The sequence below is a fragment of the Dasypus novemcinctus genome, chromosome 15, assembly GCF_030445035.2.
Source record: "Dasypus novemcinctus isolate mDasNov1 chromosome 15, mDasNov1.1.hap2, whole genome shotgun sequence".
Classification (NCBI taxonomy): Eukaryota; Metazoa; Chordata; class Mammalia; order Cingulata; family Dasypodidae; genus Dasypus; species Dasypus novemcinctus.
In genome coordinates, this window is record NC_080687.1 from 15988034 (window position 1) to 16013563 (window position 25530).

At 42.9% G+C, this 25530-nt stretch overlaps 1 pseudogene; it reads right to left on the bottom strand.

Moving 5' to 3' along the window:
• Positions 1-1630: 1630 nt before the first annotated feature.
• The window catches only part of LOC101421155 (pre-mRNA-splicing factor ISY1 homolog pseudogene), a 44914-nt pseudogene continuing 21014 nt past the window's right edge, over positions 1631-25530 (bottom strand).

The window sequence follows — 25530 nt, forward strand, 5'->3', positions numbered from 1 at the left end:
GGGGCCAAGTGCCAGTGCTGGGGCCCCACCTGAGCCATCTTATCTCTGCCGGGCCCCTTTGTCCTGCTAAAGGCAATCATTTCTACCTGATGAAGGGCTGACAAGGGACAGAGAAAATGGGCCAGGAAGAAGGAAGTAGCAAATGAATGAGCACTCAGAGACCCGAAGCTTGAGGACCTTTTGAAAGTTGTTCTCAAACCCTCTCTTAAAAACTTCACAACTTCACACAGAAACACACCCTCAGGGGGGAGAAGGTTTGAACTGAAGGTGTAAGAATAAGACCCAGCAGCCTAATTAAGCAGATCCCAATCTGCTCCTCTCGGCCCGCCTCCTCCGCCTCGGGGTCACCAGTAGGCCACTTCTACCCTTTCTTTTAAATGAGGTTGGAGAGCTGTGGAGGAGGGGTGGGGGGGGCAGGAGCTACAAACTTCAAATAAACCCAGTCTGTTCAAGTTCTCAATTAAGACATTAATGAGGGAACAACTGGGATCGTAGCTTGACTCCACAGGTCCATCTCCCCACACGTAAATGTTTCTGAGCTCCCGGCTCCAGCACCCTGAGAAGGAAGGCGGGCAGTTCATGTGCTCGGAAGGGGGGACCCGTCAAGTCGCTAAGATTTATATAAACGAGGGCATTGTGTGTTCAAAAGGAGATTGGTATGTTTGATCTCAGCCGTTATTGATTTACCTTTTCCACAAGATAACATTCATTAGGTAAGATAAGTCAATGTTGATGTGTTCCCTTTCAATTGTCAACAGGTAAAACACAGGGGCAGCCATCACACGGGGTGTAACTTCAATCCATTATCACCGGGCTGAGACAAAAGCCATTTTCCTACCATACCATTACCTGAGATGACTTATGACTCCAGGAGCACAAAACCGCTTTTATTGTGGGTGATTGCGAGTGTGTGTGTGGATTTGGGTTGCAGTTCAAAGGACTAAAAGCCGTGGAGAGAGGAAGCTACTTAGTGACAAGTTCTCAAGGTGTTTAAGGTTTGACTCTAACGTCTAATTAAAATCTACCCTTACCCGCAGCTAGGTTTCTTTTAAGCCAAACCTAATTTACTTCCTTCCCTGGACCTCAATATTTGTGAAACCAGGAATTCTTTGTAAGAACCCCAGGCCTAAAGTAATTTAATTTTTTCTCCTTTTATATAAAAATCTTTAATAAAAACAGCTCTCTGTAGAACAGGTTATAAAACAAGCAGCAACCTTGAGCTGCTACCACCCAGGCAGGACTGGGTGCAGCAGCCTGAGGGGGGTGGGGCCCCCCGAGAACTGACAGGAGGACCTGATCCCCAAGGCACCGCTCTGCCTGATGATTGACAAGTGGGAACGTGGGCTCTGGGATGAGACAGCTTCTCATTTTTCAAGAGAAGTTCTGCGGCTTTTCATGTAAAATTACATTTTTTAATGTTGGCCACTGATTGCTCCTATCCCCCCCTCAACCCAAATCACAATACAAAGCTAAATAAAACTTTGAGGCAGCCAGTTAGCAACCTGTTTTACACCCTCCAAAATAACAAGTGGATGCGTCCAGTAGCAAAATACTCGTAGAACTATCAGCACTAGAGGGCCTACCAGGGAAGGGAGGGCAGACCTCCCCACCCCAGGATCAGTAGCTGAGGTCAGAGCAAGGTCAGAAGGAATGGGTGGTGGGTTAGGAGCAGGAAGCCTTGCAGAGCGAGCCTGCCTCTCGGCAATCCCAGAATGCCCAGTGGGCGGCGGTGTTTGTGGGTTACGCTTGGAGCCAGGGGGATGGAAGGACCCCACGAGGTCCTCCAGACCCCACAGAGAGCCCTGGCTTGGTCCTGGTGTCCCAGGAGCCTTTGGGTTTCTTCGCTCTCGCCTGCAGGGTCTCGCTTGCTTGCTTCTGGAGTTCCCTCTGCTTCCTTGGTGCAAGGGCTTCCTCTCCCTCTTGCTGTGACTCCCGCGATGGCCCTGGGCCATAAGCGATGGGCTTCTGCTGCCCCCTTGCCCTCATTCTCCTGGCTGCCTTCCTGGCCAGACTCCTCCCTGTTGGCAGCATGACCTTGATGTCATCTTCCTTTTCTCCTCCTGCCTCTCTCAGCTTCCCACGTTTCCATTAATCCATCTGGGAGTGTCTTTTCAAACTTCCAAAGACACCACAACACCATCATCTTCATGGAGGAGACTGTAATCCTCAAAACCGAGCTTCTTCGTGAGCCAGCTTGGTGTCTTTCGTGGAAGAAGAAGAGGTTCTTTTTCAAATAGCTCTCTAAACCAGGTGAATCTTTTGCTGCTCCAGAGTATTTGTAATCGCGGTGTCCCGGGACCTCCTTCCTTTCATGATCCGGCATTTTAGGACCGACTTTCCCATAATCAGCTCCACTCGGCAATTTTGTCTGGACCTCAGTGGCCTTTTACTCCTAGCAGTTGGTTAATGTCATCATTCAGGTCGCGTATTCAGAATTCACCTAAACCGGCGTTCTGAATTTGAGCCATTTTTTTCGGAGGTCCTTCTAATAATCTGTTGTCCGTGTCTCAGCTTTGGGCGGCTGGGTACATTCTGAGGTGAGGAAGGGTCTTTGTTCCTTCACTTTTCCCTCTTCCAGCTGAGCTTGGCGGAATCTCACTCAGGCCTCATGCCCTTTTCTGCATTCCCAGCCAGTGTGGGTGAGGGCGCCGCTAAGGCCACGCCACAGCCTCAGGTGAGGAGGACCCCGGCCAGAACTCTAAATTAATTTAATTTTCATTGAACAGTTAGAGTGACTCGGTCCATTGAATTTCCAGCTAGTAAATTATTTTAATCAAGTTGAGATGTTTTAACAAGTCAAAGCCATTTTCCATTAAATACATAAGTATGGAGTCACTACTGTGTTAACTTAGGGCTGCTATTCCCACCCCTATCCCCTCCATGGCTCTCTCATCTGTTTGCTCATTATTTTACTTATTGTCTGCTCATTTTCTGCTCATTTCTTCTTTAGGAAGCACCAGGAACCCAAACCAGGAGCTCCCATGTGGGAAGCAGTCACCCAAGTGCTTGAGTCACATCCGCTCCTTGCTCATTTTGTATTTGCTTGCTGTCTGCTCGTTGTTTGCTTGCTGTCTCACTCATTGTCTCTGCTTGATGTCGGCTCATTGTTTGTCTTCTTTATTTTTTTTTTTAAAGATTTATTTTTTATTTATTTAATTCCCCTCCCCTCCCCTCCCCTGGTTGTCTGTTTTCTGTGTCTTTTTGCTGCGTCTTGTTTTCTTTTGTCCACTTCTGTTGTTGTCAGCGGCACGGGAAGTGTGGGCGGCGCCATTCCTCGGCAGGCTGCTCCCTCCTTCACGCTGGGCGGCTCTCCTTATGGGTGCACTCCTTGCGCGTGGGGCTCCCCTACGCGGGGGACACCCCTATGTAGCATGGCACTCCTTGCGCACATCAGCACTGCGCGTGGGCCAGCTCCACACGGGTCAGGGAGGCCCGGGGCTTGAACCGCGGACCTCCCATGTGGTAGACGGACGCCCTAACCACTGGGCCAAAGTCCGTTTCCCTGTTTGTCTTCTTTAAGAGGCACCAGGAATTGAATCTGGGACCTCTCATGTGGGAAGCAGGCATCCAACTGCCTGAGCCATATCCATTTCCTAGGGCTGTCATTTCTTGAAAGAGCAAGAAGGTAGTAAGTCATCAAGTGGCAGCCATCTGACACTGGTGTCATATATAGCTGGAAGATGAAAAATGATAAAGAGGCATTCCAACAGGACCCAACACTTTGGTTTTTGTGACACCTTGTACAAATGTGCAGATTCCTTCCTTTTTACAACTACTACTCATTTTAAGATGAAAAAATCTATTAAACATATAGAATAGAGTTCACTAAAATTAATCTTTCTTAAAGTCTGTTTTAACAATCTGTATTGAATTTCTCTCCTCTGGTCTTCCATAGCATTGGAATTTTCCTTTGCCCTTATACATATTCACATTATATCTAAATTATCTTTTTATTTGACAGTTCCCCCAGGGGATTGTACAAGCCCAAAGATCAGAGACCTTGTGCTATTCATCTGTATTATCTCTAGTACCTAAAACAGGGTCTGGTGTCAATGTTTGTTGAAGTAAACTGGGGGCTAGAAGGAAAGGAAACCAAACCAACCCTTCTGATCATAGGGCTTTTTTCTCTTGACACTTACAGAGAAAGGTGCCTAGAGTAGAAAAAAATTAAAATGCCCCCAGGTTCCATCTCTATGGAGATATATACAGACCATAAATTAATCTGATTGCACAAGGCAAGGTCATCCTTTCTTACTAGAATTAGAAGAGGTAAAAAGGGTTGAGAGAGAAAGAATGGTAGGTGGAGCAGAGGAAGCAGGTTTGGACTCTCTTTATCCCACTCAATCTCTGTGAGATCACAGTTGCAATTTGGAGATAGAGGTGTGCCTGTTTAGGCCATAGACTCTGAAATGAGCCAAAGAACGATTTAGGGAAGAGAACTGAATTGCAAGATTTAGGTTCTCTATTTTCGGTTCTGTCACAAATTTGATTTGTGACTTCAGGAAAATCTCTTCATTTCTTAAGCCCTCAATTTTCTTATGTATATAAAGAAGAAGTTGGATCACATAATTTAACAGACTGGGCATCCACCAGGTGCCAGGCCTTGCTGGAGGTGCAGGAATACAACAGTAATCAAAACAAACACAGGCCCTGCTCTCAGGGCACTCACGGTCTGAGGAAAACACATTGTAAGGAAGAAAGGCCTGTGATATTGAGTGACTTTGAGGATGAATAAAAAATCCCAAGGCTGAAAAGAAACCAAGTTCTTCTTTGGGGCTCTATGAAATAAAATATCATGAATAGATTCATTAAAAGTTAGAATTGGAAAGAGCTTTATTGATTTTCTCATTTCCCACTTAATTTTCCAACTGAGGATAATGAGTTGGGTAGGTCAAGAGAGAGGTAAGTGAGTGTGTGGGTAGATGGATAGATAGATAGATGATAGATAGATAGATAGATAGATAGATAGATAGATAGATAGATACAGCTCAAATCATACTATATATTTACTTATTTACTCTCAACAGTGTCACATGGGCAGTTTTCTGTCACTCTTAGAGGGTCAGCAGTGGTGTGCTAAGCACAGCTGGTCAGTTCCTCTGCCCAATGTCATAATCAGTCAGCTGGTGACTTCATGTTGGTAGCTTAAAATCGGCCACTGTGGAAGTTGGCAACTATGACAGATCAGGGCTTTTTTATTAAATTTAATTTTTTTTGGTAAATACACTTGTTAAGCATTTACCAGCATTCTACTGTTCTTGTAGGTCCCTTCCAACTGCTGGATTGGGCATCATTTGATCCTAGTAAAAGAGTTAATATTTTCTCCAAGAACTGTCATTTTTGTAGGAACTAGAGGGGCAACCATAAAAATAAAAAAGTAAAATGAAAAGCCTCATCCTTTAGTCTTGGAACAATGTGAGGGATTGTCCAATTCAACAAAATCCTCCTTCGGTCTCTGGAATTTGTCTAGTAGTTTGAGTGTGAGAATCCTTTTTTTAGTTTTATTTAATTGCCTCCAGCTGTAAGAATCCCTTTTGCCTCCAATCTATTGAAACCAGCCTTTTGGTTAACCTCCCTGTTTATTTAAACTCCAAACCCGCAGACTGTTTTCCCTTCTTTTGTTTTATCTTGTGCTTCAGAGACTGGAAGGTGGGTTGTAGGAGGTGGCAGGAGGCCCAGAGGCCAGGGAGCAGCACTTGGAACACAGGGGACCCCTTACTCTGCTGGGGAGGAGGCAAGAGAGTTTTAGATACAAATATTATGGGAGATTGTGATCAAGAACAGCCCAGAAGTTGAAGGTCATGGTCATGTAGGTACTTTGATGTTTTGTGACCTTGGACAAGTCACCTGTGCCTCACTTAACCTTGGGTTTCTCATATGGGGTGAAAAGGATGAGATTAAATACTTCTCAGTTACTTTCAGCTCAAAAATTCCATGATTTTCATTGAGAGGGAAATGCTATCTTCCCAATTCAAGATGCTGCTTTTTCAGTTAGGATATTAACCAGTTCTGCTGGAGTCCCTTCAGCTCCATAAAACACTGAATTTACAAAATAATGTTCCAATTACATGAAAGTTATTATTTTAGATGCCTTCGAACCTGAAAAAGAGGACTCTGAAAGAAGAGAACGGTGTATCTAAATAGACACAGAAGAATCTACTCACTAAGGGGATACACCTTTTCAAGAGGGTATCCAGTGTCCCAGACCCTCACCTGGGTTCTACTGACTATCTACCATGAAAATAAAACTAGAGGTGCAGGTTTCTTCATCTCTTAGCAGACTAAAAACAGAATAACATAAGAGCTCTACGCTTCTACAATCAGGCTTAGCACGAGATGGAGAAAAAGAGATAGCTTAGAGTTTGGCTATGTAGACAAAGACAGAAAAAGATAAAAATAAGGTAATTCTCTCATAAAGCCAAGCTTCCGGGGCCATTTAGTTTTGGGAACAACAGCCCTTCCAATCTGATTGGTGTCATAGTAGAACAGGTGCTATTAATATAGGTAGTGAAGAAATAGCTTAAAATGATCCATAAGACATTTATTTAGATAGGAACATTTGTTTTCAGAAATCTTAATTATTCTTCAATATAATGAGTCTGCATACTCAAATAGGTAAGCCTTATCTAACTGAAAAAAGAAAGGTCTCATATGGAAAACCTTCTCAAATCGTGCTCTTGTCAATCAAAGACCCTTTGTTCATACTCATCTGACTGCCTGAAATTCTCTCCCCTGCTCCTGCCACATGGCCATGTTCTCATCCCAGGTCTCCTTAAATGACATTATTGTGGGACTCACAGCAAGCAAAACATTGTTCTAAGAACATTAGGTATTAACTGGTATAATTCGTATAACAACTCTCTGAATTAGTTATTCTCATTATTCCCATTTTATAGATGAGGAAGCTGAAGCACAAGGACTTTAAGGAACTTCTCAAGATCATGTAGCAAAAACAGCAGAACTGAGATTGAAGTCAGGCAGGCTTACTGTAGACTCCACGCTCAACCATAGCTATCACCACCACCCCTGCCCCCACACACCCCTCCCGCCCCCGCCACCACCACTGTTCTTTTTCCCAGCACCATGGGGTCTTACAGTTGTTGTTCATTTAAAGTACCTGCTTATTGTCTTTCCTACTGGAATATAAGCTGTATGAAGGCAGGGACAGATGGGGCTCGTTAGTAAGTGACTTCTGTGCCTTTAGAATAGCAAGGTTTAATGCAAAGCCTGGTTCAACTGCTCAGTTTCCAAACCTACAGAGAGGATCTACTTACCAAGGATTAATTACTCTATTTTTTAAAAGTTGATTCCTTATGGGCATCAAGTCTTCATAAAAAAAAAATAAAAAACATTCTTTTGCATCTTACCTACTATTTCATAGTCAAACTATTGACAGATTCTTCATGAGGGGAAATGAGAGGTCCATAGATTTAATTTGTGATTGAAAGCTTTAAGTGAAATACTGCAAGTTTTGCTTAGGTTCCTGGACTGGAGACATACCAAATGTCTAAGCAGAAAATAACAACAAGCAGGAATGTAATTCTTCATTATGTTTCCATAATTCCATTCCATCTTAGTTTTCCCTTTGTAGACTGAGAAAAAGGACGTGAAGAGAGTGCATTCCTTTTACGTATATTGTCTAGAAAGGTCAACGTCTTTCTAAACTGTGGCCACCATTTAAATGTGGCATGTACGTGTAAGGTTTTAGGCATTCATTCCCAGGCAGGCGGTCTGGTATAGTAAAAAGGATGCCAGCCTTCGGAGCTGGCAAGCCTGTGTTTGAACCCCAGCTTCAACACTTTCTAGCTCTCAAAGTGGTTTCCTCATCTACCATGATACTTACCTGATAGAGTTATTGAGACGAATAAATGAAGTAAAAGACAGTTGGTAATTTTCTTAGGGCATAATTGGCTTTTGGTAAATGTGGCTCTGTGTTCTTCCAGCTACAGTAAATCTACTGCTTACGATAAACCTTTCAGAAAAGGTCTTGTGGATAGATATGCTTCTAGATACATTACTAAGTTCCAGAAGTTAGGATATTTTCAAAGGTAAAAGTCCATGAATGTTACTCTTGGGGCATTCAAGAGTCCAGTATTTGGGCTCCTAGGTGATTTCTGTTTGTGAGCGCTTCGAGCAGTCCTCCAAGCCTGGGGAACGCTTAGCTGTGGGAGGTCCTTTCCGGGGCAGGGCCTTGTGTTCCGGTCCTGGGGAGGGAGGCCTGTTTGCTTCAGCAACTCTGGAGAAAGTCCTTTTAGCTCCATTATGCTTGGCAGGTGTTCAGAGGGCCAAGGGCCCCAGGGAAAGCACCTCTCCCAGCTTGTGCGGTTGGCATTTATGCAACATGCTACCATCACTCTGGGGAGTCTACCTGAGCTCCCCTGTAATATCCAGGATCGCCTTGACGAAACTAGGAAGCACCTGATGTGTTTCCTAGGAAGCCCCCTCTTTCACTGTTACACCATTTATTACAGCTTTTAGCCCATCCTCCTCGTCCATCCCAGGTGCTCAGGCATCTGAGTGGGTGGCCCACAGCCCATTATCTAGGGCTCATGTCCCTGTGTACGAGAAGCACCCATCCTTACTGTCTCCATTAGATACGGTAGCGTGGTGTTACAAAGAAAGCTTCTCTGTAGGCCAAGTGAGCCTAAGATAAGAACAGCCTGTAGCCATTTCAAGAGGAGTTCCCGCACAGTTAAAAGAGAATCTTGCTATCCATAATATCAGTTCCTGAATGATAGGCTGGCAGTGAAAAGGGAAATTAAGGATTTTTGGACAATCTGGAATGGATTGTTTTGCAGGGAGACTTCTTGGAACCTCTTAAAGCACACCACATGGGGGACCAGCCACGCCTCTGCTAGTCTGGGTTCTAGGCCCACAGTCTCTTCTTTCCTCCCCACTTTCAGCCCCCACAGTAGACATGTAGACACAGAAGAAGCCCATGTACATATACTACATATGTGTTCATGCATCCTCGTGCACATGTGTTCACACATGCAAACGCACACATGCTCACCTGTACACACACAGATGAATGGTGCTGGGAAATGGTCAGCAGGCATCACTGAGGAGTGTGCTCACCTGCTAGATGGAGTGTGGTGGGTGATGGTGCAGTATCACCTTATTCTGCTTTGGATATTTGTTTCTGAACCAAAATATCTATCTTCTACCACTGCCTGATTGGAAAGAAAACATGAGCCCAGGTTCACAGCTTTAGATAGGAAACAGTCTATTCCTCCTGACGGAGAAGAAAATTTGCTTGAAGCCCGCTTTTCTGTGGTGCTGGGATTTCTGCTTCACCTTCTAGCTCGTCTCTCCTTCGTATTCTCCCAAGATCAAAATTAACAGGGTGGGAATGGAGAACACTGGTGTGTGAGCTCTTTGGGCATCGTCCTCCCGCCTCTGCCCCCCTCAGCCTTGGGCATGTGGGGAGAGCTCAGCTGATCTCTTGGGGGGAACAGGGTCTCCCCTGCCTCTGGCGCGGGAGAGCAATGGCTTCGTGGTGATGAGAGCCTGGTGGTAATCACACTTCAGTGACATCCTCTCGGTTGTGCTTCTGGGGACACTGGGTCTCTCTCCCGTGGCCAGCCCCCCACACACCCCTCCTCTGCCGCCAGCCCAGGCCCCCCATCGAGGCTGCCCTGCGGAGACCTGGCAACGTCAGCATGTCCCTGGGCAAGGAGGCCCCCAGCATTTCAAAAGGCTTGGGTTTAGGAAGCGATCACCCCGCTGGGTGAGTAAAGAAGTAAAAGCATCTGTTGTTGTTGTTTTTGTGTCTTTTTTTTTTTTTTTAAGTTTAAGAGGAAGAGGAGAAAGAGCTCAGTAACGTGATCCTTCACTAAACGCCAACCTGCTCTGAGCACAGCCAGGTAATATCCATTACACCAAGAATTTCAAAGGTTTCTTTTTTTTTTCTTTCTGAGATTCTCAGCCACAATGCTGCCCATTGTTTACACTTTAATTAACTTCTGTTTTACTGATTTATTAAAAAAAAAAAAAAGATGAATTAGCCTTCTGCTTGGAGTTGGATTATTGCAATCTGAAACCTCTCATACCTTTCTTGAGAACTTCAAAGCTCAGCAAAGGTTGTTTATGTGCAGGAAATCAAATTAGCAAAACTATTACAGTGGCTTAATGGCTTAGGGTGGTCAGGTTGATGGGAAACTTTAATTGGAAAGCTACACACAGCCCCCTCCCAGCTTGAATCTGACTCTCTTAGAGCAATTCTCAACCCTAAGGAGGTTTCTTAGCTTCTAATTGAGTGGTTAAAAGGAGATGGCTGCACTGGCGTTTGTGCAGGTAAAATCCCACGTATTTCCCATGGAAAGGTTCAAGTGAGAGAGAAGGAAGAAGGAAGTGGAGGTGAAATTAGGAGGGAGAACCAAAAAAAATGTTGCGAATGAAGACAATAAGTTGGAAAATGAGAAACATATTTGAATATGTAATGAAAATGAATTGCATAATTCAACAAAAATAAATGCTGGGTTCATTCAGAAATAAAACACCAAAGCATGTGGAATACGTTCTGGAAACCTAAAGAAGGCTGCCTGGCCACATTTTAGGCAACCCAGCAAAAGAATAATTATATTCTAGTGTCAGCACATCCTCTTTCCACAATGACCACACACACACAGAAAGGAAAAGAAAGTTATTTCTGACTGTTGTACAGTTATAAGGAAATATAAGATTCGAAGATGTAGAAATAGCTTCATGGAAATTGTATACACTGATTAGGAGCCTGTTCAAAAGTTTGTCCCAAACTTTTGACCTTGTATTTTTATATCACTTGTTCCACATTTAATAAAATGTGTTCATTTGAACCACAGTGATGCCTGGTAAGGACCCTGAAATGATCTGATAACAATAACTAAATATTCAAAAGCCTTTATTCTTTATGACCAGAAAATAACTGCATTAAACTTGATACAAATGATGTGCTTGCTACACTTGGTCCAATGTCTTTACAGTAAATGCCAAACCAAAACACTTGAACCACATCCACAGAGCTCTCCCAAACACCCAGGTGGCTAGCTGTAAAAAGGAGAAAACCAGAACAGAAAATAAACATCCTAAGCACCAAAGCATAAATTATCACACTCTAATCCTTAGTTGTTAAAATGAACAGATTCTCCGGAACAAACCTTTTCCTGTAACTCTAAAATACGTAATTCAGTGTCTTACGCTTCTATAAAAAGTGGCCAAAACTAAAGCCTTACTAGAAGTGGTCAGACAGAATTATCCCAGAATCTGATACAGACCTTAAAAAGATTAAGCTATAATAGGCTGTATAATTCAGAGTAACTTAACATGCTTCTAGAAATTGGGCTGAACCTGAAGAATTCTAGGTAATAGGCCATAAAGAAATTTCATGAGCTGTTTCTCTTTTGGGCTATAATGAAAGGAACATTAGAACTGAAGGTAGATATTTGAGCTCAAGCCCTGGCTTCTTTCCACTTAGCCATGAGACCTTGAATAAGTTTATACATATCTCAGTATATTCATCTAAAACTTGTGAGCATAATTAAAAGCATTGAAATATGATTAAAAAGGGAAATGTTAGGTAGAATATATGGTAAGAATAATTTTTTTTTTCAATCCATGGAACTACACTACACAGTGAACTCTAAGTAAACCGTGGACTGTAGTTAATGATACAATTATAAAAATGCGCTTTCAACACTGTTAACAAATGTTCCATACCAAGGCATGGTGTTAATAATAGGGTGGTATATGGGAATCCTGCATCTTATGCATGATTGTTCTGTAAATCCCCAATTCCTCTAATAAAGGGAAAAAAAAACAATGAAATGCACAAAATTTAAAACAAAAAATGAACAAAGAAAAAAAGTACCTACCTCTAGGCCTGTTGCAAAGTACCAGTTAAAGGACATTGGAAACAGAACATTGTACTGAGCCAAAGTTTTGTGCTTATATGGAATTTGAGTTTGTGAGGATGATGTTTTAAAACAATTTTCTGCTATAATTTTCAAAGCTTAATCATATAGAGCGTGAAGAGGAACAGAGTTTTTAAAGCAGGAAATCTCTTGGAGGCCCAAATATTTGGGGCCAAGCTTCCAGTTATTTTAAACACTAAATTTTCCCATATTGATACTTGATTAACAATTATGTACAAGTATCAAAAGTCTGTGACAGGAAGTGACAGGAAGTAATAAGGAAGCTCATTTGTTCACCGTTGCTCTTTGGGTGTGTTTGGACCTGAATTAGGTCATGCTTTCTCAGAAAATTTTAGAAGGAGCAAATTCAGAAACAAGGATGGCCTTTTATAATTAACCCACTTAGTTCTGAAGAAAACAGTTTGAACTCATTAAAAATTAAAACAAGGCAAATATATGTGCACGAGTGACGCATTTGCCTGGCAGCCAAGGGGTGCTGGTACAAAATACCAGAAATCTGTTGACTTTTATAAAGGGTACTTATTTGGGGTAGAAGCTTACAGTTACCAGGCTATAAAGCGTAAGTTACTTTCCTCACCAAAGTCTGTTGCCACATGTTGGAGTAAGATGGCTGCTGACATCTGCAAGGTTTCAGGCTTCCTCTTCCTCTTAATGCTCCGTGGTCCCAGCAGCAGGCTGGGATAAGTCTCGCTCTCTACTGGACTCGTTCCTCTCTGGGTTCAGCTGCTCTGCTCTCTCCACAAGGCCAGTTATAAACTATCAGGCAAATAGCTCGTCTGTCTTCCCAGGGCCTCTGCTATGTCTAATGGAGCCTTCTTTCTTTCCTCACATAGCTGCTCCGCTGTGCTTTTACTTCCCAGGGATCCAGCATTAAAACTCCCCTGTGTGCTCTGCTGTGTGGTTTCTTCCTTCAGCCCTTGGTGGGCAGGGACTCAACATCCTACTTACATAGCCCTATCAGAGCCTTAATCATAATTTAATCAAGTAAAAGTGAAACCTCTGAATCCAATACAATCTAATATGCCCAGTGGAACAAACCAGTTTGCAAACATAATCCAATATCTATTTTTGGAATTCATAAATAATGTTAAACTGCTACACATACTTAGTAAAATATAGTGCTTTCAAAATTTAGCATGCAGGTTGCAACCAATCCCAGAGAAAAACTTAATTGTGTGCTTAAACAAATAATAAAATTAATAGTGGGCTCACATTTTTAAATAGTATGGAAGTGTTTCTTAGCCCAGCTGCACCTCCTTAAAAAGTAGAAAGTGGTACCATCTCCATATACCATATGGGAAACAGGGGTCTGGCCAGAGTAAGTAATTTGCCCTGAGTCACACAGTTAGTGGAAATTTCAAGGTCAGAATTGTTTATACTCTCGGTTGCCTTTTCATCTATCAATTTGAAAATTAAAAGAAATGAGACCATTTGGTATATTCTGGCATGATTGCATGTTTTGGGTGTTCCCAGAGTTCAGTAAGAGAGCATTTTTTAGAAAGATCTCAAACCAAAATGAAAATACCAGATGTCAAGCACCTAGAGAAACTAGAGTCCAGTTACCATTACAAGCACTTAAATTAAGCATATACCCCTCCATTATAGGCTGTTGAGAGATTCATCCAGGGCTCTTTTAATTCCCAGAAGATTTACATCCACAGGAACAATCTCTGGGCAAGAGAAAGACAACAGAAAAGGGCCTTAGCTGGGAGCCAAACGGCCCATGCCAGTAAGTAACCACCCCTGGCAGTGGGGCACAGCCTGGCCTGAGCACAGAAACCAGACAAAGCCAGATAAAGCAGACTCCCCAAGAGCAGGGAACCCAGGCCAAGAAGAGGTAGGACACAGGAGGCTGGGCAGTTAACAGAACTGGGGAAACTTTGTGAGATTACTCCTAAATGGAATGAACAGCTTTTAAACTGAGTAAAGTCTGAGCCACACGACCCTGGGAATGAAGTCAGAAACAATAAACATCCAAGCGCTCGATTGGATAGCACTGATGAGAAGTGCCCAGGAATCCTTGTCCATGCCCAACGGAGGAGTCCTGCTCGGCTCAGACCCCATTCTGGAAGTTATACACTTCTGATCAAAAAGCAGATAAGGAAAGGGACTGCTTTTCAAAATGACACGGACATGGAAAGCAACATGCAGTGGGAGCAAGGCTGCTCAGCCCAAGTGCAGAGCAGTAGGAGAGACCAGTGGCAAGGAGCAGCTCCGGTCCAACTGCCCAGGTAATAAATAGCTAGGACCAGGTATTCAACAGCATGTGATAGGGGGAAGACCATTTCCAAAGGTACACAACTGAGAGAGATTTGGAATTAAAGTAGACTCAGAGGAATTAAAGACAGTTCACAAATAGTAAGAAGGCCTTTGAAGCAAGAAAGAAGCATTCCAGTGGGAGAGAAACTTTAGAAGAAATTAGACCACCCAAGAAGCATATCCTTGACCCAAACAGAAGAAAGTCTAATATTGCAACCAAACCTGGCTAAGGGTTTTCACAATTTGTTTGATGAGGCTAAAGAAAAATAATAATAATATTGAACCCCCCTAATTACACCCAAGTTAACAGTATAGTATATAGTAAGCTGTATAAAACTTCATTTTCATAGGTTGGGTTAAGCTGTTTTTTCTTGGCTAATGCTTTAGTTAATCTGGGTTAGTCATAAAGTACCTAGTAAAAGAATCCCTCGTTATTGTTACAGATAGATATTTGGACTATTTGAACCAAGATATGGTAAAACCAAATCAATAATACCTAAGGCTATAGGAAGCCTTATAAATCTACACATTTAACTCTATCTATTCTATATACCTCTTTATCACATGGAGGGAAAGAAGGGTAGACAGCTGGATGGGTGATGGTGGACAGATGGGGAAGCAGGTAAATGAGTGGTAGAACTAGATGAGCAAAAACTTAAGGGAGAGGAGAAGCAGAAGGAGACAAGTACAATTTATTCCTGCTATTAAAGCTTTGACTTATTCTCCAGTTTGTTTAATGGTAGTTCATTTCCATTTCCTTCTTATCACTTTCAAACTATAGGCTCCTAAGTGGCATGGCCAGACCTCAGTGAATTCTTTCTATACAGGAACTAGTACAAAACTACACATAAAGTAAGATTTTTTAAAAATTGAAGACTTGAAAGAACAATAAATATATTAATATTTAAGCCACTGAAAGGCAATTTTACCACAAAGGGCAGGTTTTATTACAAAGGGCAGGGATATATACTCTAAAGTAAAATTTCAACAGACTATTACTACTAGAAGGGAAATACATACAAACAAAAAATAGAAGAGGGCAACTCAAGTGTGCGTTAACCAATGAATGGATAAATCAAGTGCGGCATAGCCATAAAATGGGATATTATTCAGCTGTAAAAAGGAATGAAGTTCTCACATATGAGACAACATGGATGAACTTGAAGACACCACATTGACTGAAATAAGCCAGAAATGAAAGGGCAAATATTATATGATCTCAGTGAAACAAAATAAGCAAATTCATGGAGAATATATGTTACCAGGGGGGTAGGGAAATGGGGAATTAGCCTTAAACTGTACAGAGTTTCTATTTGCATTGATGGAAAATTTTAGTAATAGGTGATAGTGATGGTAGTACAACATTGTAAAACTAATTTTTTTGGCTGTTAAGCTTTTAATAGAAGGAAGCATCAATGCAAAAAATGTCACATACTCATTAGCATAAGAATTAATGTAACTTCAGGAATACACAGTGTGTACCACCTCATGAAAGAAATTTTTTTTAAAGATTTATGTATTTATTTCTCTCCCCTTCACCCCCACCCCAGTTGTCTGTTCTCTGTGTCTATTTGATGCGTGTTCTTCTTTGTCCACTTCCGTTGTTGTCAGCGGCACAGGAACCTGTGTTTCTTTTCGTTGCATCATCTTGTTGTGTCAGCTCTCCATGTGTGCGGTGCCATTCTTGGGCAGGCTGCACTTTCTTTCGCACTGGGCGGCTCTCCTTACAGGGCACACTCCTTGCACGTGGGGCTCCCCTGCATGGGGGACACCCCTGAGTGGCAGGGCACTCCTTGCGCGCATCAGCACTGCGCATGGGCCAGCTCCACACGGGTCAAGGAGGCCCAGGGTTTGAACCACGGACCTCCCATGTGGTAGACAGATGCCCTAACCACTGGGCCAAGTCCACTTCCCTTGAGAAAGACATTAACTCCATAAAGTTTCCTGAACTTTATGATAATTAGAAAGATTCTGGAAGTTTTTACCGAACACCTTTATCATTACAATTTCAAATGGTATCTGGAAGGAATAAAAAATAGGAGGGTCTTTATAAATGTGGTCCAAAGAATTCTAGTGTAGTTGAATCTGGGGCAATGACTGTGAAATTTCCCCAGAAGGGCTAGAGTCTAGATGGCCATATCACAATCTTAAAAAGTATCTCCAAAATAGATAGCCAGTTGAGAGGCTTCACTGAATCATATATGTGAATGTAGTTAAAAGGGGAAATTTTAGGTTATATGTATGTTCTTAGAATAAAAAGTTTAAAAACAAACAAATATAGGACTGTACAACACAGCGAACCCTAATATAAACCATGGACTATTATGACTAGTTCAATTCTAAAAATGTTCTTTCATCAGTTGCAACAAAAGTATCATACTAAGGCAAGGTGTTAATAATAGGGAGGTATATGGGAGTATTATGCATGATTTTTCTATAGACCTACAATTTCTCTAATAAAAAAAAATCTAAGAAAGAAATATCAGGGTGAGAAGTAGAGAAATAAATAATCCTGGAAATGTAGCCAGAACATCATGACAAGAGCTTACCTCCATATTCCTTCAAACAGCCCCTCTTGAAATGAACCCATATAAAATAAGAAATTCAGCACAACCAAAATAATAACAGATGTACTTTAAATGTTCCCAGACCTAAACACCTTGGAAAGCTGAGGTCGCATTCATTAAAACGGATCCCTATCTTAAACAATTTTGACACATGGGCTTGGCTTTCGTGGTGAGCAAAGGAGGCCTTTGAAGAAATCTATACCAGGCCAGCTAAGGTCTGTCATACAGGGTTTTCCTGACCTTTTATTTTTATATCACTTGTTCCAGTTTTGTCAGAACCATGGAGGTTTTCAAGTAATGGTTCATTACACTGACATTTTAAAGCAGTGCGAGCCTGTGCTTTGGAAAGGCAATGGTGGAGGTTTAAATACAGTCCAGTGCTTACCTGCAGCTCTTCCCTCTGCGTGGTGGGTGCACTCATTAATAATTTGGCACCTTCTAGCTCTTCCCAAATGGCACTACAGCTGACTTAATCAATTACCTGGACTACCTGTTATCGCATCCCCAACCCTGCAGGTGGTGAGCGCTCAGTACACATTATTTACTGGCTTTTCTGCACCGGAGGGTTTAGGCGAGCCTTGAAATGCACTTTAAAATGCTGCTGGAATGACTTCAGGGCTACGGAGGGACCAGGGGAGACCTGTAGGCAATCGGAGGCCTGGGGACTGAGAGCCACATTTGGGCAAGGTGATCCTAAGGAAACTAGGAATTCTAGCTCGCGTTTGCCCTAGAGGCAAAATGGGCCAGTACAATTGGTCCTTTCCCTCAGCAAGGTCGAGCAGTGAAGATAAGTCCTTGAAATGGCATTCTAGGGGACTGGGCTTAAAGGCGAACCCAATCCACCATTGGAGAAACGCCCTGGGTGTCTAAAGCTGCTTTTAGAAGGTAAGGGGTTAACACTATCATTCAAGCTCCATCCAGCAGAAAGAATATTTAAAGCACTCCTTGGATTTATTTTATCCACATTCATTTCCCACTGCAGTCTAATCCTGTCCTTGCTTTACCAGGATAATAAAATGGTCAGTATAACCAGAGCAATATAAGGATGTCCTTGGTGTACAGTTGCCAGGTTACAGGCCAGACCCCTTTAGTTTTTTGGGTTTTTTTTAAAGACGTTTGGATTACATAAATGATACATCAAAGATATAGGGGATTCCCATATACCCCAACTCCTCGCCCTCCCACACTTTTCCCCATTAACAACATCTTTAATTAGTGTAGTCCATTTATTACACTTGATGAACACGTATTGAAGCATTGCTACTAACCACGTCAATAGTTTACATTATAGTTTACACTTTCAATCGCACATTTTTGTAGGTTTTGATAAAATGTGTAATGCCTGTATCTGTCATTACAATTGCCAGACCCTTTAAAGCAGCACCTGTACGAGCCCCCCACCTGCCTGCCAGATTTTCTACTGTTCATTATGTCTTAGTCCCGGGAATAAATGCATTTCAGGAGGCAAGAGGAATCCCTGGCACTTTTTCTCATTATTAAGAATGAATTATTTTGAGATTTTAATTCCAGGGCCCAAAAACCCAGTTACCAACCTCATGAGAAAACGTGTGCACGTGTGTGCCTATCTAAGATAATGGCCTGTCCTCTTAGCCTTCTCACACGGACATTATTTTAGAGGTTTCTTCTCCCGTCAGTGCTTCCATGCAATTGCATTTCATGTTAATGGGAAAGGTTTTCCAGGCAAGAAACCCCTCCAGAGTCTCTACAGAATGGATGTCAAACACTGCCCCATAACTCACCTGGCCCACACCTGGAAGGATGTGGCTTTCTCTGGACTTATCTCACATGTAAACACGTGTGTCACATGGGACACAGGTCATTTTCACAGAATTGTTTTCCAATGCCATTAGACATACGCTTGCAATTCACTTCCAAATTATGCTGTGGAAATCTTATGTTTATCATATAATCCTCACTTAGGTTGGTTACACGTACTTGGCTATTCTGAACTCATTCGCCGAGTAACATCTAAAACAGAAAGCCGCAAATAGAGCACTAGAGGTTCATTTTTGTTCTATAATGCCTTTCCAAACTAAAGGTATTTTTGTTTTCCTATCCGGCATAAAATAAAGTGATTTTTGCGATCATCTTCCTGCAAACAAGTTGTATAGCCGGAGCCAAGGTCTCAACTGTCTCCACGCAGTTGTCCTCAGGCATAAATTAAGATGGTCTTTACGACATATGCACCTCTGTCCTTTTCTGATCTGAGTGGACAGGAATGGGGTGGAGACAAGAGGAAGCATTTTCCCAAAGTTGCTGCCTGTAAATGTGGACATCTATATATATCCTCATCAGTAACTGGTGTATTTTCTAGCTGTGTCTGCTTGTGCATATCGGTTTATTTTAAAGTGCTACAGTATTATCAACATAAGGCACTTATGTTGAGATGAGTCCCTAAATTAATTAAAAGGATTCGGCTATTTAAGAAAGCAACATAAGTGTGTCCAAACTGGGGGCAGACAGAGGAGTGAATCAAGAGAGAAGACACTCTTGGCCCGCCGCCGAAAGCATTTAGAGGGCGTGTGTACCAGCGGGGGGTGGGGGATTGTTTAGAGTGGAATCAGGAGGCTGTTACAAGGAGGGAAGAAGGAGATTAAAGCTTTAAAAGAAAGGATAAACTTTCAGCTTCTGAAAAAAACATTCCTTAGAGGTCCTTTGGAAATAAAAGAAAATCATCTTGAGGAAGCATATGTATTATAGGAGGAACACAATGGAAAATAGAAATTCAGATACCTCTAGAGGAAGGCTGGATGAATCAGTGGAAACTTGTTTTGCCCAAGTGTTCACCCTGTGCCTGGCACATGCTGCCTCGGTCTCAGGCTCTGCTGTGCTGTGAGATGGCCCCGACACCACTTCCTCATCCCCCAGGGCTGCACAACTGCAGTGCTCCCATGGGTCTGGGCATCAGCATGTTGCCCTATGCAGCTGGCCCCTCTCTCTCGAGGGATTTTTCGTGGTGCATGTGTCCCGCAGTAAGGTCCTGTGATGAAATTCTTTCCTAAGCCCCTGGAGTCGTCCCGCTGTGGCAAGTCCTCTTACCACAGCCATCTTGGGGAGGAAGAGTGATCGCCCAACTCCAGCCCCTCACGTGGTGTTGGGGATTGAATCACACCCTCCACAAAAGACTGCTCAAGTCCTAGCCCCCAGTCCTGGGATAGGAACCCATTTGTAAAGAGGAACTTTGAAGATGCTGCTGCTAAAGTGTGGACTCACTTGTGAAGTGGATATTCAAAGATGCTATTTAGAAGAAGCTGAATGGCATTCAGCTGGGCCTTAATCCTTGCTGCAGAAGTCTTTCTAAGCAGAGGAAATTCATCTCAGTCAGGCAGCAGAAGCCAGAAGTCAGTGGAAGCCAAAGGAGTAGACTTGAAGAGAGATGGCCATGTGACAGAGGATTGCTGGAAGGCTACTGACTTTGGGAGAAAACAACCTGTGCCTTGATGTTGGACTTCCAGCCTCCAAAAGTGTGAGAAGTAATTTCTGTTTTTAAGCCAACTGCTGGCATGGTATTTATCGTAGCAGCCCTGGCAAACTGAGACAGGTGGAAAGGCACTGAAAAGTGAGCAGCCACACAAGATGGTGTTCCCTGGAGCTAAGAATGGAACCAGGAAAGCGGATTTGGCTCAACTGATAGAGCATCCACCTACCACATGGGAGGGTCAGGGTTCAAATCCAGGGCCCCCTGGCCCATGTGGTGAGCTGGCCCATGCTCAGTGCTTATGTGTGAAGGAGTGCCATGCCACACAGGGGTGTCCCCCACGTAGGGGAGCCACACACACAAGGAGTGCGCCCTGCAAGGAGAGCCACCTTACGCAGAAAAAAAAAGCACATCCTGCCCAGGAGTGGTGCTGCACACACAGAGAACTGCCACAGCAAGGCAATGCAACAAAAAGAGACACAGATCCCTGGTGCTGCTAACAAGAATGCAAGCGGACACAGAAGAACCTATAGCGAATAGACACAGAGAACAGACAATGAGGGTGGGGGGGGGGAGGGTGGGAAGAGAAATAAATAAAAAATAAATAAATCCTTAAAAAAAAAAGAATGGAGCCAGAGCTGGGTGTATAGGATCTGAAGCAGCCCAAGTGAAATGATTATTTGGGCTGCAGGTGAGCCATCCCTGAGGCAGCCTCTCAATAGTGCCCTCTGGCCAGCGTTTTTGCACCAAGAACACTACACAAAGGGCACAGAAGGACCCTATTCACCCTGAATCTCTGCTGCATCTATCACCTGAGACTGCAAAAGAGGTAAGAGACAAGAGAGATCCACCACCTCAATGACCTTGTGTAGTGGGCCATGGGATGGACACCCCTGAACTTTGAGGAATCACACACAATGTACTAGGGATGGGATGACTTTGAAGGCCATGTGGAACCACCCTCTCTTCCTGTCCCTACCCTCCCACACACATAGTGGCTCGTAATATGATGATGAGCTTTAAAACTAACGCCGGGGAGCGGGTGTGCTCAGTAGTTTGCGTGCCTGCCTCCCATGTATGAGATCCCAGGTTCAATCCCCAGTACCTTCTAAAAATTAAACAAACAAATAAAGTAAAACTAATTACATCTATCCAGACATAATTGGTCTCTGGTAACTCTAATGTGCAGCAAGGGTCAAGAACCACTGGGCCAGCTTATCACTATTATATGTTTATGTATTGAAAAATATCAGCAATGGCAACCCAAGTTTTAATAATTGCCATGTCAGAACATCATCTTAGATTTCATAGAGAAATTATAATGGAAGATGTCACATGCTCCTTTCACCCAATTTCTCTTCAAGGGGCAGCTATCTCATAGTGTAAGCCATGCTGGGCTTAGCTGTATTCCAGTAGTCACCCAGTATTTCTGAGTCTGTCTGAGAAATAGGTTAACGCCTACCTAAAAGTTTGGCTCTGAAACTTAAATAGTCTGTGGTCTGGTGGTCTACAGGCTAGTTGAATATTCATAAATCAACAGGTATTAGCTCAAGGAGGGGTGCTACACATGCCAGATGGGAACAAGCCTACCCTTGTGGCTCCATGCAATTCATTCATTTCCCCTTGGTGGGGTCTCAGGCATCAGGAGGTGCTGAGTTGGATTCAGTCTTCTACCTCTTAGTGCAAGAATGTTGCTTCATCAGGGTAACAGGATGTCTGTTCTGTTCAAGGAGCCATGCCTGGAACATGGTAGATGTTTATTAAACATTTTTGAATAAATTAATTAATATGTCTTGAGGTCAGTCATGTAACTTCTTCAAGTCTCAGGAGACTCCTCAGTTGCATGAGGAACATTAGTGCCATCTTGATATCTTGGGGACCAGGCAAAAAGGTGGATGTGGTGTTTTCTTCCAATGCCAGGCAGTCCTTGGGCTCCTGGAGTTGACTGCTGCCATAATTTAGGAAGAAATTATCAAATGAAGAACTTTCCATTTTGTTCTATGGACCTTTGTTAGGGCCTAAGTTAGAACAAAACTTGATCAAATATTTCTCAGCAGTGCTCCTCCTGTAGACTAAACGCCTTCAGCTCCTTCTACAGTACTGAGGGAAGTTGTTTCTAGTCCTATGACTTTCAAGTCATCTTTGATGGGACAAGTGATTTGCCAATGTCCTCCTGAAATGTGTGTCAATACTCTAGGTGAGATCCGATGTGAGCAGAACAATAGTAACTTACATGCGTATAGTACTTAGGATATGCCAGGCACTGGTATAAAAGCTTTACATAAAATAACTCATTTAATCTGCTTAACAACCTATTAGGTAGGTACTACTACTATGCTCATTTTAGAGATAGGGAAACTGAGAACATAGAGAAATTTACTAATTTGGTCAAAGTCACAGAGCCCAGAAGTGGCAGAGCTGCCATGGAAAGCCAGGCTATCTGGTTGCATCATCCATGAACTGACTGAGGTGATGCAGCCATTGTCTAACAGAAGGGAACTGCCATTTTCCTTGTTCCAGATACAGCATATCTTGTAACCTAGCCACATCACCTCCTGAAACACAGAATGGTAAATTGAATCCTGTACCCCAACAAAAGATATGTTCTTAATCTGAATCCATATTCTGGTGGGTGTGAACCCATGTGTAAACAGGGTTTTTTGATGATAGTATTAGTCAAGGTGTGGCCAACTTAAATCAGGGTGCATCGTAATCTGTATGAGCGGAGGCCTTCTAAAGAGAGGAAATTTGAACACAGTCAGAGAAAGCAACAGGAAGAAGTCAGTGGAAACCAGAACAGACCCAAGGAGAGAGGGGTTGCCGCATGACGGGAGGCAGAGGGCAAATCAAGGATCCCTGAGGCTCGCGACCAGCCAGCGCCAGAGTGCCACAGACGTCAGCGAGAAAGCGTGGCTGCGTCTATGCCTTGATTTTGGACTTCTGGCTCTGGAACGGTGAAACAATAAATGCTTGCTGTTCAAGCCAACCCACTGTGTGAAATTGGTCGTAGCAGCTCTAGCAAAGAAAAACAAGCAGGGTTCAAGGACAAACGAACAGTAGAGACTTTCAGGCAAATCCCATTTGCACTTCCTGTTTGCTCTCTTGTGTGGGACCGTGGCCAACTGACTCCAGCTCTCTGAGCCTCGGTTATTTCATCTGTAAAATGGAGGTGGTGTCTGGTCTGCAAGGTGGTCATGAAAGTTGAACAAGACGATGTATCTGAAATGCTCTTGCTGTGCATGGTTCTCTGCAAAGGCTCTGGGACTCTTGTGAGGAACAATGAAAACCCCAGATAGAGCACCTGGCACAGTCGTGGGGACATAGGGGCTGATAAATAACTGTTAGTTCTCTTCTCCATTACTCTTAGTTCATTTATCCTACAGTCTTTTTCCAAGTAGGCTGCTGTGCAGTATGTGTTCCATTCAGTCAGGAATCACTTGCATTTTAGGGTCTAAGTTTAGGCCTTTTTATTTGTTCCCATTACATTTCACTGTATTAGAATCATTCCAACTTGTCATGCTAGGTTTAGAGCTTTATTCATTTATTCAGCATGAAGCTAGTCCTTAAACTTCATGCCACCACCCAATTAGATAAATATACTGTTTGTAGCTTTACTTTTTTTTTTTTAAAGATTTATTTTATTTATTTCTCTCCCCTCCTCCCCCATTGTCTGCTCTCTGTGTCCATTTGCTGTGTGTTCTTCTGCGTCTGCTGGCATTATCAGGTGGCACTGGAATCTGCGTCTCTTTTTTGTTGTGTCATCTTGCTGCATCAGCTCTCCGTGTGTGCGGTGCCAATCCTGGGTGGGCTGTGCTTTTTACAGTGGGGCGGCTCTCCTTGCAGGGCATATACCTTGCACATGGGGCATACCTATGGGGGCACCCCTGTGTGGCACAGCACTCCTTGCACATGGCAGCACTGTGCATGGGCCAATGTAGCTTTACTTTTCTAAAAGAAATATTATCAGTTAAGTACTATTTATTGTTCTGTCAAGTATTAATCACATTAGTCAATCTCTTTTTTTTTTATCCCCCCCCCTTGCAGCTTGCTTGCTGTCCGCTCTGTGTCCATTCGCTGTGTGTTCTTCTGAGTGTCTGTATTTATTTTATTTACTCCCCACCCCCCCCTTGCAGGTTGCTTGTTGTCTGCTCTTTTGCATCCATTCACTGTGCTCTCCTCTGTGTTTTTTTTAACTTGTCTCCCTTTTTGTTATGTCACCTTGCTGAGTTGGCTCTCCATGGCACTTGCGGGCGGGGTGGTTCTCCACAGCGTGTGGGTGTGAACCCAGGGCCTCCCACATGGTAGACGGGAGCCCAACTGATTGAGCCACAGCTGCTTTCCTGCAGGTTTACTTTTAATTGATTTTAAAATCTCAAAAACAACCCTGCCTATTGCCATATTGAACAATATTCAACATCCTGTTTCCTGTGAAAATCATTCTAAATTCTAAATAATTTGGTTCTATTGAAATATTTAAGTGTTTTAGTTCACTAAATAGATGATAAGCTCCTGGAAGCCAAGGACAAGTCTTTGTATTATACCTTCTTTGCTTCCACCGAGTATGTGCTCAGCAAGTTTTAATTGGGCCCAACTTCCTTTGGCAAACTAATATACCTCAGAGGTGTCCTTGATTTGGTAATGATACTGGCTCTCTGTGTTCTCTGATGACTTTCTCTCTAATGCCTCCTTTCCTATCAGGATACTGTTTACACCTTGGTACCTGGAGCCCACCTGCACCTACTGTGTCACTTGCCAGGACATCCATCTTATGTACACAGCAGCTAACATATGATTGCTTTGCCTAGTCTTCCAACAACCCAACATAGAACAATCCAACATAGAACACCTTTGCAAATGCATACTGCCATTTTCACATATTCACCAAATCTGATTTTTATAACATTTCTTTTATAGGCTAACTTCAGAACTAATGTTTCCTGGTTAAAAGCTTTTAGAAGACGGAAAATTAACAAGCAATCAAATGATCATTAAATAATTCTCATTTCTGCCATGATGGTAGGTCATTTTGGGTAAGTTTGTGAAACTATTTTATCACTTTGTTCCTCACGTATAAAACAGAATAGCCCCATGATTCTTTTTCTCTCTTGAGACATGGCTTTGGGAATAAAAGGATGGCGCGTGTCGTACTTTGATCCCTGAAAAGACTGACGTAAAGGAAGGTAACTGCTGTTAGTACCAATCTTGCTAACAGACACAATGGCTTCTTTTCATTCTCCCTGAATTTAAAAATCCTTTGCATTTTCTGTTCTGATAAGGCCCAGTTTCAACGTAAGATGGATGTTTTTCCATGAGTCACTACCTGATGAAATCAGAGCTTTAGAAATGGAGACCT